General features: G+C 41.6%; 1 protein-coding gene across 3 annotated transcripts in view; it reads right to left on the bottom strand.

Annotated features, from left to right (window-relative positions):
- tec (tec protein tyrosine kinase) overlaps positions 1-14,092 on the bottom strand; it is a 301,217-nt gene extending 287,125 nt beyond the window's left edge. The window contains exon 1 of one of the 3 annotated variants that reach the window (XM_070870133.1): positions 13,997-14,092. The gene's annotated coding sequence lies outside the window, so the exon portion shown is untranslated. Of the gene's footprint in view, positions 1-13,850; positions 13,935-13,996 lie in introns of those variants that run through there. The other 2 variants (XM_070870134.1, XM_070870137.1) reach the window with 2 other exon arrangements.
- Positions 14,093-14,963: the final 871 nt, after the last annotated feature.

Below are 14,963 nucleotides of genomic sequence, written 5' to 3'. Positions count from 1 at the left end.
AAAAGGGCCACATTACAGCAAAATTCTAAAAGGACAAAGTGTGTTAAAAAGACAAGGCCGAAGGCTCTGTGCCTCAATGCGAGGAGTATTCGTAATAAGGTGGGCGAATTAACTGCGCAGGCAGCTATTAACAAATATGATAATACAGACAACTCTCGATTATCCGTGTCCCTCGGGGATTGGGCTAAGCCGGGTAAACGATTTCTCCGTTAGAGCGAGTTGACATTACAGTTAATGCTTACAGTACTGCAGGTGTGCTCTAACCAATAGCTGTAGCGTATCTTCTAATCCTGGAATTCTAGTCCTCTAGATCTAAAGACCATTAGGTTTGTTGATTACTTCCTGTAACTGTTCATGGCATTTTAATGAATTGTGAGAGGCAGTGTATCTGTGTGCGAGCAGCAGCGGGAGCTGAGGCAAGGCAGAGCGTTTAAAAGCAAGGCTCAACAGGCAACATTCGAAAGGAACAGCAGAGTTTCAAAGTGACGTCATACACACGGAATTTTAAATGCCGTTATAACAGTTTCCCATTGCATCCGTGTACGGATAATCGAGAGTTGTCTGTAATTGGGATTACGGAGACCAAGGCTGGGAACTCAACATCCAGGGGTTGTCAACATTCAGGGAGGATAGACAGAAAGGAAAAGGAGGTGGGGGTAGCGTTGCTGGTTAAAGAGGAAATTAACGCAATAGTAAGGAAGGACATTAGCTTGGATGATGATGTGGAATCTGTATGGGTAGAGCTGCAGAATACCAAAGGGCAGAAAACAATAGTGGGAGTTGTGTACAGACCACCAAACAGTACTAGTGAGGTTGGGGACAGCATCAAACAAGAAATTAGAGATGCGTGCAATAAAGGTACAGCAGTTATCATGGGCGACTGTAATCTACATATAGATTGGGCTAACCAAACTGGTAGCAATACGGTGGAGGAGGATTTCCTGGAGTGTATTAGGAATGGTTTTCTAGACCAATATGTCGAGGAACCAACTAGAGGGCTGGCCATCCTAGACTGGGTGTTGTGTAATGAGAAAAGGATTAATTCGCAATCTAGTTGTGCGAAGCCCCTTGGGGAAGAGTGACTATAATATGGTAGAATTCTTTATTAAGATGGAGAGTGACACAGTTAATTCAGAGACTAGGGTCCTGAGCTTAAGGAAAGGTAGCTTCGATGGTATGAGACGTGAATTGGCTAGAATTGACTGGCGAATGATACTTAAAGGGTTGACGGTGGATATGTAATGGCGGACATTTAAAGATCACATGGATGAACTTCAATAATTGTATATCCCTGTCTGGAGTAAAAGTAAAACGGGGAAGGTGGCTCAACCGTGGCTAACGAGGGAAATTAGGGTTAGTGTTAAATCCAAAGAAGAGGCATATAAATTGGCCAGAAAAAGCGGCAAAGCTGAGGACTGGGAGAAATTTAGAATCCAGCAGAGGATGACAAAGTGTCTTATTAGGAGGGGGAAAATAGAGTATGAGAGGAAGCTTGCTGGGAACATAAAAACTGACTGGAAAAGCTTCTATAGATGTGAAGAGAAAGAGATTAGTGAAGACAAACATAGGTCCCTTGCAGTCAGAATCAGGTGAATTTATAATGGGGAACAGAGAAATGGCAGACCAATTGAACAAATATTTTGGTTCTGTCTTCACGAAGAAAGACACGAATAACCTTCCGGAAATACTAGGGGACAGAGGATCTAGCGAAAAGGAAGAACTGAAGGAAATCCTTATTAGTCAGGAAATTGTGTTAGGGAAATTGATGGGATTGAAGGCCGATAAATCCCCAGAGCCTGATAGTTTGCATCCCAGAGTACTTAAGGAAGTGGCCCTCAAAATAGTGGATGCATTGGTGATCATTTTCCAACAGTCTATCGACTCTGGATCAGTTCCTATGGACTGAAGGGTAGCTAATGTAACACCGCTTTTTAAAAAAGGAGAGAAAACAGGGAATTATAGACTGGTTAGCCTGACATCGGTAGTGGGGAAAATGTTGGAATCAATTATTAAAGATGAAATAGCAGTGCATTTGGAAAGCAGTGACAGGATCGGTCCAAGTCAGCATGGATTTATGAACGGGAAATCATGCTTGACAAATCTTCTGGAATTTTTGAGGATGTAACTAGTAGAGTGGACAAGGGAGAACCAGTGGATGTGGTTTGTTTGGACTTTCCAAAAGCTTTTGACAAGGTCCCACACAAGAGATTGTTGTACAAAATTAAAGCACATGGTATTGGGGGTAATGTATTGATGTGGATAGAGAACTGGTTGGCAGACAGGAAGCAGAGAGTCGGGATAAACGGGTCCTTTTCAGAATGGCTAGTGGGGTGCCGCAGGGCTCAGTGCTGCGGTCCCAGCTATTTACAATATACATCAATGATTTAGGTGAAGGAATTGAGTGTAATATCTCCAAGTTTGCGGATGACAATAAGCTGGGTGGCGGTGTGAGCTGTGAGGAGGATGCCAAGAGGCTGCAGGGTGATTTGGACAGGTTAGGTGAGTGGGCAAATGCATGGCAGATGCAGTATAATGTGGATAAATGTGAGGTTAGCCACTTTGGTGGCAAAAACATGAAGGCAGAATATTATCTGAATGTCGGCAGATTAGGAATAGGGGAGGTGCAACGAGACCTGGGTGTCATGGTACATCAGTCATTGAAAGTTATTGCAAGTACAGCAGGCGGTGAAGGCAGCAAATGGCATGTTGGCCTTCATAGCTAGGAGATTTGAGTATAGGAGCAGGGAGGTCTTACTGCAGTTGTACAGGGACTTGGTGAGGCCTCACCTGGAATATTGTGTTCAGTTTTGGTCTCCTAATCTGAGGAAGAACATTCTTGCTATTGAGGGAGTGCAGCAAAGGTTCACCAGACTGATTCCCGGGATGGCAGGACTGACATATGAGGAGAGACTGGATCGACTGGGCCTGTATTCACTGGCGTTAAGAAGAATGAGAGGGGATCTCATAGAAACATGTAAAATTCTGGCTGTACTGGACAGGTTAGATGCAGGAAGAATGTTCCCGATGTTGGGGAAGTCCAGAACCAGGGGATCACAGTCTAAGGATAAGGGGTAAGCCATTTAGGACCGAGATGAGGAGAAACTTCTTCACTCAGAGTTGTGAACCTGTGGAATTCTCTACCGCAGAGAGTTGTTGATGCCAGTTCATTAGATATATTCATGAGGGAGTTAGATATGGCCCTTATGGCTAAAGGGATCAAGGGGTATGGAGAGAAAGCAGGAAAGGGGTACTGAGGTGAATGATCAGCCGTGATCTTATTGAATGGTGGTGCAGGCTCGAAGGGCCGAATGGCCTACTCCTGACCTATTTTCTATGTTTCTTTTTTTGGGCAAGGTACCAAGTAGCAGGAAATTATACCCTAGTATGAGTCAGTGACATCAGGAAAGAAGGCAAGATATTTCTTAAAAACATATTTTAACTCTCAACCCAATTATTTTCAACATACAGTAAAAATATGAATGCATTATGAAGATGTATTAATAGCATTTTTATCCTCCTTGTGATGCTGACCTTTTTCACTCATCACTTTGTTACCATCTACTTATCAGGAAAATCTATTTATGGACTTTAAAATCATTCCATGGATCTTTATAATGTACCCTTTATTACTTGGATAGTTTTATGAAATATCATAAATCACACAATCAGATTCCTTCGGCTAGCAAATTAGCTTAACTAAGTCAGCAGGAATTTCCTCTGAGTCAGGAGGTTGTGGGATCAAGCCCCACACCAGGATTTGAAGGCATAATCTCAGCATACACTTTTCCAGGCTGCACTGTGAGTGCTCTGTTATCAAATGTGCTCTCCTCCACAGAGGACATTAACCTGCCTGTTACAGTGATTCATTTGTGCCTTAAAGATCACATGGCAAAACCAGGAGAGAAAAAAAAAAAGAGTTCTCTTCGTGTCCTAACAAATGTTGTTCCTTCAAATGTCATCAACAATAGATAATTTTTCTCATTGAATGAGAGTCAGAATGGAGTGGTGGCATATATGTGAATGCAGAAAGCATTCAAAACATAATTAGAGTTGAAAAGATTAATAGCTATGGAGGAATATGATATAGTAGTTAAATGGACATGTGATTTATGTTTGGACAAGACTGGGAACTTAATATTCCTGGTAATAACATTTTCAGGAGTGAATTGGAGGTAAAAAGGGGGCTGGATGGGTTGAGATGGCACTGTTAGCGAAGGATATTATCAAAACACTAGAATGCAAGGATGTCCTAAGCGGTTGTGTTAACTTTATCCATATGGATTCCATATTAAGAAATAGGAGGAGAAAAGGGTACAATTCTCAGTATGCATTACAGACCATCAAATAGTTGAGGTAGAATCAGCAGTTGAAAGAAAAATATAACAGGATAATGATATTGGGCATTTTTAAAACAATCCCAAGATACTGAAATAAACAACAAGAACTTGACTATATAGAGCCTTTAATGTAGTAAAAGGTCTCAAAGTGCTTCATGGGGATGTCATGAAACAATAATTGACACGGAGCCACACAATGGGAAATTAGGGCAAATGACAAAAAGCTTGGTCAAAGAGGTAGGTTTTCGGGAGCATCTTAAAGGAGGAACGAGAGCTATGAAGGGTTAAGGGAGGGCCGAGAGTGTAGGGCCGAGGCAGCTGAAGGCACGGTCACCAATGGTTGAACGATTAAAATCAGGGTAGCTCAAGAGGCCAGAAATTTTGGGGGAGTCGCGGGGAGGTTGGGACTTGAGCAGATTACAGTAATAGAGAGGGGTGAGGCCATGGAGGAATTTGAAAACAAGGATGTGAATTTTAAAATCGAAACGTTGCTTAACCGGAAGCCAATGTAGGTCAGCGAGCACAGCAGTGATAGGTGAACGGGATTTGGTGTGAGTTAGGACACGGGCAACCACGTTTTGGGTGACCTCAAGTTTACATAGGGTAGAACGTGGGAGGCCAGCCAGGAGTGCGTTGGAATAGTCAAGTCTAGATATAACAAAGGCATGGATGAGGGTAATGCATGTGGCCAAAATGGGGAATACTTTTTAGAATGCATTTGCACTGCTTCCTAGATCAGGATGTTTTTACTTCAACATTGAAATAAGTATTGCTTGATTTTGTCTTGGGAATTGAAGTGAGGCAAATAACTGATGTTGGGGAACAATTGACCTCATGACAATATAATTAGGTTCATTGAAAGAATAGACAAGGAAAATGAAGAGACAAAGATAAGATTGTTGGACTGGAAAAACGCAACGTTTAGAGAAGAAAGGATCTGGACAAAGTTACCTGCGCAGAAAAGTTAGCGAACAAGTCAACAGATTATCAATGGGAAATCTTGAAATACGAGATGTATGAAGCACAAAAATGTTCCTGTAAGGTAGAACGTGCGTACATCAAAGAGTATAGTCTGTAAAGAAATAGAGATTAAAACTAAGTTGAAACATAAAATGAAGGAATTTATAAAGTTGGGTCCAATAATGCTGAGGATAATCATCATGGAAAATAGAGAAAGTGTAGCAAGGAGGTGAAAAGGGAGATCAGAAGCATTAAAAGGGAAAATGAAAAAGACTAGCAGATAATATAAAAGGGAAATAAGGGCTTTTATACAAGTATAAAGTTAAAGTTAAAGAATAGCAAAAGAGTGTAGAACCACTCAGGGATGAAATAGGGAATCTAATTTTGCAGCATGAAGTTGTGGTTGAGATATTAGATAAATATTTTAATCTGTTTTTACAAATAATGGTGGAAGTGAAAACATAGCTGTACCTAGAGGAGAATGTGGAACAAATATTACAGCTAACTACAGAAAGAAAATTGGTTTTGAAAAGGTTAGTAAAACCAAAGACGGATAAATCACCGCGCCCTGACAGCATGTACCCAAGGCTGTTGAAAGTTGTCAGAGAGGAGACAGGAGAGGCTCTGGCACAGTTTTACAATGTCTAAATATTTAAATAGTTCTGGGTGACTGGAGAATGCATCATTCAAGGGAGAGAAGGGAAAAACAGGTAACTGTACAGTTAGTCTTGCATCAATTGTGGGCAAACTCTTAGAATCAATAATTCAAGAAAGTTTGTAAGAATTTAGAAAAGCATGGTATAGCCAAATGCAGCCAGTGTAGATTTGTTAAAGGAAAGTTGTTTTTGACAAATTGAAGAATTTTTTGTAATGACCAATTGGATAGATAAATTGCAAATAGATGTTATGTATATAGATTTTCAAAAGGTAATACACAAGAGGATTGCTAGAAGAATTCAGGTGTATGGTACGAGAAAAAATGTAGATAGAAAATAGGCCAATGGACATTTGTTTTAAAGTGTTAGAGTAAATGAGTGTTGCTCAGATTGGAGAAGGGCCAAAAGTGGTGTAACCCAATGCTCAATACTGGTATTAGTATAATTTTGGACTTGGGAATAGGGTACACAAACTGTGAAGAGAACTGTTAAGACTTCAGGAAGACATAGACGGGTTAACAGAATGAGCAGAAATAATTTAATATGGATAAATGGGATGTACTACACTTTAGTGGAAAAAACAATGAATGGAAGTATAGACACAATGGAAATCCAAGGGTTCAAATACACAATTCACTCAAAGATTTAATTACCTGCACTCGCACTTTCAAAAGGCCAATAGAATTTTGGGTTTTAAAAATAAACATTTGTACAAGAGTAAAGATGTAAACATTAATTTATAAAAACACTGTTTAGGTCATAATTAGAGTACTATACTTAGTTTTGGGCACTCCATAGAAGAAGGAGAAGGAGAAAGAGAAAAAAAGAGAGAGAGAGAGAGAGAGAGAGAGAAAAAAGAGAGAGCGAGAAAGAGAAAAGAGAGAGCGAGAAAGAGAAAAGAGAGAGCGAGAAAAAAAGAGAGCGAGAAAAAAAAGAGAGCGAGAAAAAAAAAGAGCGAGAAAAAAGAGAGCGAGAAAAAAGAGAGCGAGAAAAAAAGAGAACAAAAGAGAGCGAGAGAGAAAGAGAGAGAGAAAGAGAGAGAGAAAGAGAGAGAGAAAGAGAGAGAGAAAGAGAGAGAGAGAGAAAAAGAGAGAGAAAAAGAGAAAGAAAAAGAGAAAGAAAAAGAGAAAGAAAAAGAGAAAGAAAAAGAGAAAGAAAAAGAGAAAGAAAAAGAGAAAGAAAAAGAGAAAGAAAAAGAGAAAGAAAAAGAGAAAGAAAAAGAGAAAGAAAAGAGAAAGAAAAGAGAAAGAAAAGAGAAAGAAAAGAGAAAGAAAAGAGAAAGAAAAAAGAAAGAAAAAAAAAGAAAGAAAAAAAAGAAAGAAAAAGAAAAAGAAAAGAGAGAAAGAGAGAGAAAGAGAGAGAAAGAGAGAGAAAGAGAGAGAAAGAGAGAGAAAGAGAGAGAAAGAGAGAGAAAGAGAAAGAGAAAGAGAAAGAGAAAAAGAGAAAGAGAAAGAGAAAGAGAGAGAAAGAGAAAGAGAGAGAAAGAGAGAGAAAGAGAGAGAGAAGAGAGAAGAGAGAACAGAGAGAGATAACAGAAAGAACAGATGGTTTAACCTTCCACTGCCAGATTTGATTGATCACATTAAGCATTATTGGGTCCTGCTCTCCATTGCTAAAACTGCCCAATTAAGATCATCCAGGAAGTCAAAAAACAACACCCAGCTTCTCTTCTCCACCACAAACCGTCTTCTCAATCCATCCTCCCATGCCTCCTCCTCCCTCACTGCCAACAATAAGTGCGAGGAGCTCTTGGACTTTTCTTTTCAAAGATTGAAGCATCTGTTCAACTGCCCTCGTGACTTCCCTCCCTTCCTCTAGTCCAACCTCCTCGAAGGATTCCCCCCCTGCCCTAACCCTGAACTTGCATATTTCTCTACTGTCTCTCCTTTCTCCACGCATGCCCTCACCAAGCTCACCTTGTCGATAAGACCCACCTCGTGCTCTCTCAACCCTATTCCCACTAAACTGCTGACCATCCACCTTTCTTTCCTGGCTCCCATGTTAGCTGATATGGTTAACTGTTCTCTCTCCTCAGGTGCTGAACTCTCCTCTCTTTCAAATCTGTCATCATCACCACTCTCCTCAAAAAAACAACCTTGACGTCTCCATTCTTTAAACTAATCACCCCATCTCCAACCTCCCTTCCCTCTCCAAAGTCCTTGAACTTGTTGTCGCCTCCCAAATCCATGCCCATCCTTCCTCGTTTGAATCACTATAAATCAGGTCTCCACCCCTGCCACAGTACCAAAACAGCACAAATGTCATCCTAGTTGGCTGTGATAAAGGTAAACTCTCCCTCCTCGTCCTTCTCGACCGGTCTGCAGCCTTTGATACGGTTGACCACACCATCCACCTCCAAGGCCTCTCCACCATCGTCCAGCTGGGTGGGACTGCACTTGCCTGGTTCCATTCTTATCTATCTAGTTGTAGCCAAAGAGTCACTTGCAATGGCTTCTCTTCCTGCTCCTGCACCCTTAACTCTGGTGTCCTCCAAGGATCTATCCTTGGCCCCCTCCTATTTCTCATCTACATGCTGCCCCTCAGTGAGTAATTAAGAAGGCACAGCAAGTAATTAGGAACACAAATGGAATGTTGGCCTTTATTACAAGAGTGAAGAGAGTATAAAAGCAGGGAAGTCCTGCTACAACTATACAGGGTATTGGTGAGCCCATACCTGGAGTACTGCATACAGTTTTGGTCTCCTTATTTAAGGAGGGATATACTTGCATTAGAGACAGTTCAGAGAAGGTTCACGAGGTTGATTCCTGAGATGAAGGGGTTGTCTTATGAAGAAAGGTTGAGCAGGTTGGGCTGTACTCATTGGAGTTTAGAAGAATAAGGGTGATCTTATTGAAACATAGAAGATTCTGAGGGGGCTTGACAGTGTGGATGCAGAGAAGATGTTTCCCCTCATGGGGGAAATCTAGGACTAGGGTTCATAGTTTCAGAATAAGGGGTCACCCATTTAAAACGGAGATGAGGAGGAATTTCTTCTCTCAGAGGGTCATCAATCTTTGGAATTTTCTACCCCAGAGAGCAGTGGAGGCTAGGTCATTGAATATATTTAAGGTGGAGATAGACTGATTTTTGAAAGATAAGGGAGTCAAAGGGTTATGAGGTGCAGGCAGGGAAGTGGAGTTGAGTCCAAGGTCAGCTCAGCCATGATCTCATTGAATGGCGGAGCAGGCTTGAAGACCAAATGGCCTACTCCTGCTTCTATTTCTTATGTTCTTATGAAATCATTTTCCACAGGAAAATACCCAGTTCTATCTCACCTCGACCTCTCTTGATCCCTCCACTGTCTCTAAACTGTCAGACTGCCCGTCAGACATCCAGTACTGGATGAGCAGAAGTTTCCTCCAACTAAATATGGAAAGACCAAAGCCATTGTTTTCAGACCCTGCCATAAACTCCGTTCCCTAGCCATTGACTCCATCCCTCTCCTTAGCATCGGTCTAAGGCTGAACCACACTGTTCGCAACTTTGGTGTCATATTTGCCCCTGAAATGAGCTTCTGACCACATATCCACGCTGCAACTAAGACCACCTATTTCCATCTCCGTAACGTCGCCCGTCTCCCCCTTGCCTCAGCTTACCTGCTGCTGAAACCCTCATCCATGCCTTTGTTAATTCTACACTTGACTATTCCAACGCACTCCTGGGCAGCCTCCTTAGTTGTACCCTCCATAAACTTGAGGTCATCCAAAGCTCTGCTGCCCATGTCCTAACTCTCACCAAGTCCCGCTCATCCATCTCCTCTGTGCTCACTAACCTATATTGGCTCCCAGTTAAGCAACGCTCCAGGATAAGCAATGCTCGATTTAAAAATTCTCATCCTGGTTTTCAAATACCTCCTTGGCCTCGCCCCCTCCTCATCTTTAATCCCGTCTAGCCTTGCAATCCCCTGAGATCACGGCGCTCCGCCATTTCAGGCTTCTTGAGCATCCCTGATTTTAATAACTCCACCAATGGCAGCCGTGTCTTCAGCTGCTAGGCCCTAAGCTCTGGAATTCCCTTGCTAAACCTCTCCACCTTTCTACCTCTGTTTACTTCTTTGAAGATGCTCCAAAACCTACCTCTTTGACCAAGCTTTAGGTCATCTGCCCCAATATCTCCTTATGTGGCTCTGTCAAATTTGGCTTGATAACACTTCTGTTAAGCGCTCTGGGAAGCCTTACTACGTTAGAGGAACTATATAAATGCAAATTCTTATTGTTGTTGAAAGAAGGAGCATTTCTTTAATGCCTTTCATAACCTCAGGACATCCCAAAGCAATTCACAGCAAAATTAAGCATTTTTGACTTGTAGTCACTGTTGTTTTGTCAGAAAACACAGCAGATAATTTGTGCACAATAAGGTCCACAAATAACAAATGACCAGATAATCAACAACAACTTTCATTTATATAGCACCTTTAACATGGTAAAACATTCCAAGGCGCTTCACAAGGATGTTATCAAACAATTTGAATCGAACCACACGAGATAATATTCGGGCAGATGACCAAAAGCATCTCAAAGAGGTCGGTTTTAAGGAGAGTCTCAAAAGAAGGAGAGAGGTAGAGAGCAATATTACTTCTGATTTTTATTTGTACTGGGCAGGCAACAAACTCCTCTGAGCACGACTTTTATGTCCATGGGCAGTTAACAACAACAACATCAACAACAACGCCCTACCAAACAACAGCAGCAACAGAAAATGCAGATCTTTCATTATTTTTGTTCATTGTGCTGAAGCTGGGGTTGTTCTTCATATAGCAGAGAAGGTTAAGAGAGGATTCAATAGATGTGTTCAAAACTTTGAGGGGTTTTGATAGTGAATATAAGGAGAAGCTCTTTCCACTGGCAGGAGGGTCGGTAACCAAAGGACACAGATTTAAAGAAAGAAAAAGGAAGACTTGAATTTAGACAGCTTCTTTCATGACCACCACACGTCCCAAAGCATTTTACATCCAATGAAGTACTTTTGAAGTGTACTCACTGTTGTAATGTAGGAAACACAGCAGCCAATTTGCACACAGCAAGCTCCCACAAACAGCAATGTGATAATGACTAGACAATCTGTTTTTGTTATGTTGATTGAGGAATAAATATTGGCCAGGACACTGGGGATAACTCCCCCGCTCTTCTTCAAAATAGTGCCATGGGATCTTTTATGTCTACCCAAGAGCAGACGTGGGCCTCGATTTATCGCCTCATTCGAAAGGCAGCACCTCTGACAGTGCAGCACTCTCTCAGTACTGCACTGGTGAGTCAGCCTGGATTTTGTGCTCAAGTCTCTGGGGGCGACAGTGCTACCAACTGAGCCACAGCTCTAAATCCCACTCAAACTTGCATAATAAGTGAAAAGTAAAGTTGCAACACCACCAAAATTAAATGAATGTACATCATTAAAAGAACATTTTATGCAATATTCTTCAACCATATAAATTTTGATCTAGCACTTCCTTTATTTATCTGTCTGGAAAAAGTACTTGAGAAACTAATGGGACTAAAAGCTGACAAATCCCCTGGACCAGATGGCCTACATCCTCCAGTTCTAAAAGAGGCTGCTGCAGAGATAATGGGTATATTGGTTGTGATCTTCCAAAATTCCTTAGTTTCAGGAACAATCCCAGTAGATTGGAAGATAGCAAAATGTAAGGGGTCAGCCATTTAAGACTGAGATAAAGAAGAATTTCTTCACTCAGAGGGTTGTGAATCTTTGGAATTCTCTACCCGATAGGGTTGTGGATGCTGAGTCATTGAGTATATTCAAGGTGGAGATGGATAGATTTTAATGGTTAGATTTTTTGGATGCTAGAGGAATCAAGGGATATATGGATATGGCAGGAAAGTGGATTTCTTATTGAATGGTGGAGCAGGCCCTACTCCTGCTCCTAATTCTTATGTTCATAAGAAACAAATAAAAATCAGGGATGCACAAGAGGCCAGAATTGCACAGTGCAGAGATCTCAGAGGGTTGTAGGGCTGGAGCATTTTAGAGATATGGAGCGGTGAGGCCACTTGGGATTTGAAAATAAGAGTGAGAATTTTTTTTTAAAATCGAGGCTTCATGATGTTTGTTGAGTTATAAAGTTAGTCAGGACACTGATAATTTCCCTGCTTCTCTTCAAATAGTGCCATGAAAACCTCTGTTTCTACCTTGGTTTAATATTTCATCCAAATGATAACGATGAATTTATACAAAACATTGATTAGGTCATAATTAAGAGTACTGCGTGCAGTATTGGATGTTGCATTATAAAAAGGACATTAAAGCCATAAAGAACCAATAGTGCAGATTCACCAGGATGATGCTAGGGATGGGAAATTGTAATTACAAGAGAATTGAGATATTAGAACTATTTCCACCAGAGCAGAGAAGGCTGTAGAGATTTAATGGATATTGTTAAATTATGAATTTTGATACAATTAATAGGGATGGACTATTTCCTCTGTTTGGGTAGTCAGTGATGACGGGTCATCAATTTAAAATAACTAGGTGCGGCAAGAAAGATGAGGAAAATTATTTTTACGCAGAGTGTTATCGGAGCATAAAATACATGGAGAGTGATTGAGGCAGAAACCACTACATGTTTTAAAGGAAAACTGGATAAGTATTTGAAGCAGGTGGAAGGTACAGCACTGTGGCGAGAGTGGGGCAGTTGGATTAGTTTTGAATTGCTCCATCAAAAAAACAGCAAAAGCAAATGGTCTCCAACTTGTCATCATCATAGGCTGTCCCTCAGAATCGAGGAAGACTTGCTTCTACTCTTAAAATTAGTTCTTAGGTGGCTGAACAGTCCAATACGAGAGCCACAGTCGAACAACTGGTCTTGTTCTGCTGTTTGTGGTACATTCTTATGTGCAAAATGGCTGCTGTATTTGTCTACACAAAGTAATTCATTTTGTGAAGCACTTTGAGATACTTTAGAGAGATGTTATATAACTTAAATTGTATTCATTTTTTTTGCATCACAAACTTGCTGATCTATCACCTCAGAATTAAAAAAAAGTAAACAGATTTGGATACGGTGATACATCTGACTACACCCCGGCTCAATAAACTATAAAACATTCTCAAAATGAAATAATGTTTTTAATTATTCAACTCCCCAAAAAATGAATCTAATTGCCGGGAAATGTTAAAGTTTATTTTACTTCTGTATAGTATAAACACCAACGTATAATTTAAAAGTTTAAACTAGTCCTAGCAGCCCAAACAAATCCAATCGAACGTTATATAGCTACACAAATTTAAATACAAGTACTTATGTGTAAAATGGATACTCGCAAGAAAACAGTTGTCACCCACGAATTAAAGATCGATTTCACACGTTACAGGCAGTTAATATGTCAGTCGTGCGTCTCAATCTCTCTTTACAAGGACACCATGGCAATGTGATTGGCATTCAGATCGCACCAACTGCTCTGATGTCTTCCAGTTGTACTGGAATTTCCGTGATCAAGAAGTTACTTGTTCTGGTGAAATATTTTCTATGTCTTTCGCAAATTCCCTTCCTTTACATAAAATAAATCCATTTATATCCCACTTGTAAACGGGTATTTCGTAACACAGAAAGAAACACAGTTAAAGCGCGTCTATGTACACGTTCTTCCTTATCAGTTCATCGTGAAACACTTCCTGCAGCGGGGGCGGGGGGCACGAAATATGATCTGGTTTCTAACATAAACCCAAAACGGTGAGGAAACGCAAGTCGCCCAAGTTATCCCATATCATGTCAATTCGCTTCAGAGCGAAGATCTAACTCCTAGTGAGATTAACGTCCACTTCCTGTATTTCGGCAATCACTCTAATCCTCCGTCTATAATTTAACTCCACTCTCTAGCCTGCTGTCTAACGATTCATTTCTTCCAATATCTGTTGCTTGCAAAATAAAGAAAGCGATACACACTTTTTCTAGGTGTTGTTACCGAGGATTGGTGTCGCTTCAGAGTGACCGGTTGGGACACGCCATGTTCGCAGACACTTGTTTTTGGAGTGCAATCTGCCCGCGCGCTGCCCAGGTGTGCGAGCATTCCGTGCGCTCCCCTCACTTACCTGCCCATGCAGCAACTCTCGTGCTTCGCAGCCGCTCCGTGCACATCAACACGAAACCTCCGCTTTCCGCCTCGGCTTAGCTGGACACTTCACTCCCCCAACCTGCCACAGCGAGTGCATCAGAACACAACACAAAGCCACAAATATACGCAACCAAGTAGAGCACGCTGGGACAAACTGTTCTTGGAAGGCTCGGCAAAGAAAAGCAGAAATTCAACAATTTCCTTCAAGCTGGAAATCGAGTTCTTTCAAAGAAAGTGCTTACATCATTACGTAAAAGGAAGTATGCAGTGCATAATAAAGATATACAGTATTGGTCAAAATTAACTCTGTCGGACTGATAGTACCGTATATGTAATCATCATCATCATAGGCAATCCCTCAGGGGATGACTTGTTTTCCAGAGGATGAGTTCACAGGTGCTTCAAGGAAGGACCCAATATTCCAGGTCCCCAATCACATCCTGGAGGGTGGAAGATGCCTCTGCTTGGATTTTTTTAACGTGTGCACATCAGCCACCACACGGGCTTGACAGAGCTAGGTCTTGGTCCAGTGGCAAGGATTACCCAAGACAACTGGAGACCAGCTCTGCTGCACGGACCAAGCGCGCACACATATAGCAGTGTGGGCTGGCTCGTGCTGCCCCTGGGCCCTTGCCTCTTCTGGGCCCCAGACTCACGACTTTCCTTCTACAAACTCTTGCTGCTCCTTCGCCCCTCTTGCTGTGCCTGCCCGCACTGCAATCAGCGACCTGACTTTGCTCCCTCTGATGGCCCCAGCCTGCTGATGGTCTTGCAGACTGGGACCGGGACCGGGCCGGGCCGTATATGTAATATCATCATCATCATAGGCAGTCCCTCGGAATCGAGGAAGACTTGCTTTCACTCTTAAAAGTGAGTCCTTAGGTGGCTGTACAGTCCAATATGAGAACCACAGTCCCTGTCTCAGGTGGGACAGTCGTTGAGGG

This window comes from Pristiophorus japonicus, chromosome 2 (genome assembly GCF_044704955.1).
Source record: "Pristiophorus japonicus isolate sPriJap1 chromosome 2, sPriJap1.hap1, whole genome shotgun sequence".
NCBI classification, from domain to species: Eukaryota; Metazoa; Chordata; class Chondrichthyes; family Pristiophoridae; genus Pristiophorus; species Pristiophorus japonicus.
Note: the sequence above shows the minus strand (reverse complement) of the source record. Positions and strands in the feature narration are given on the sequence as shown.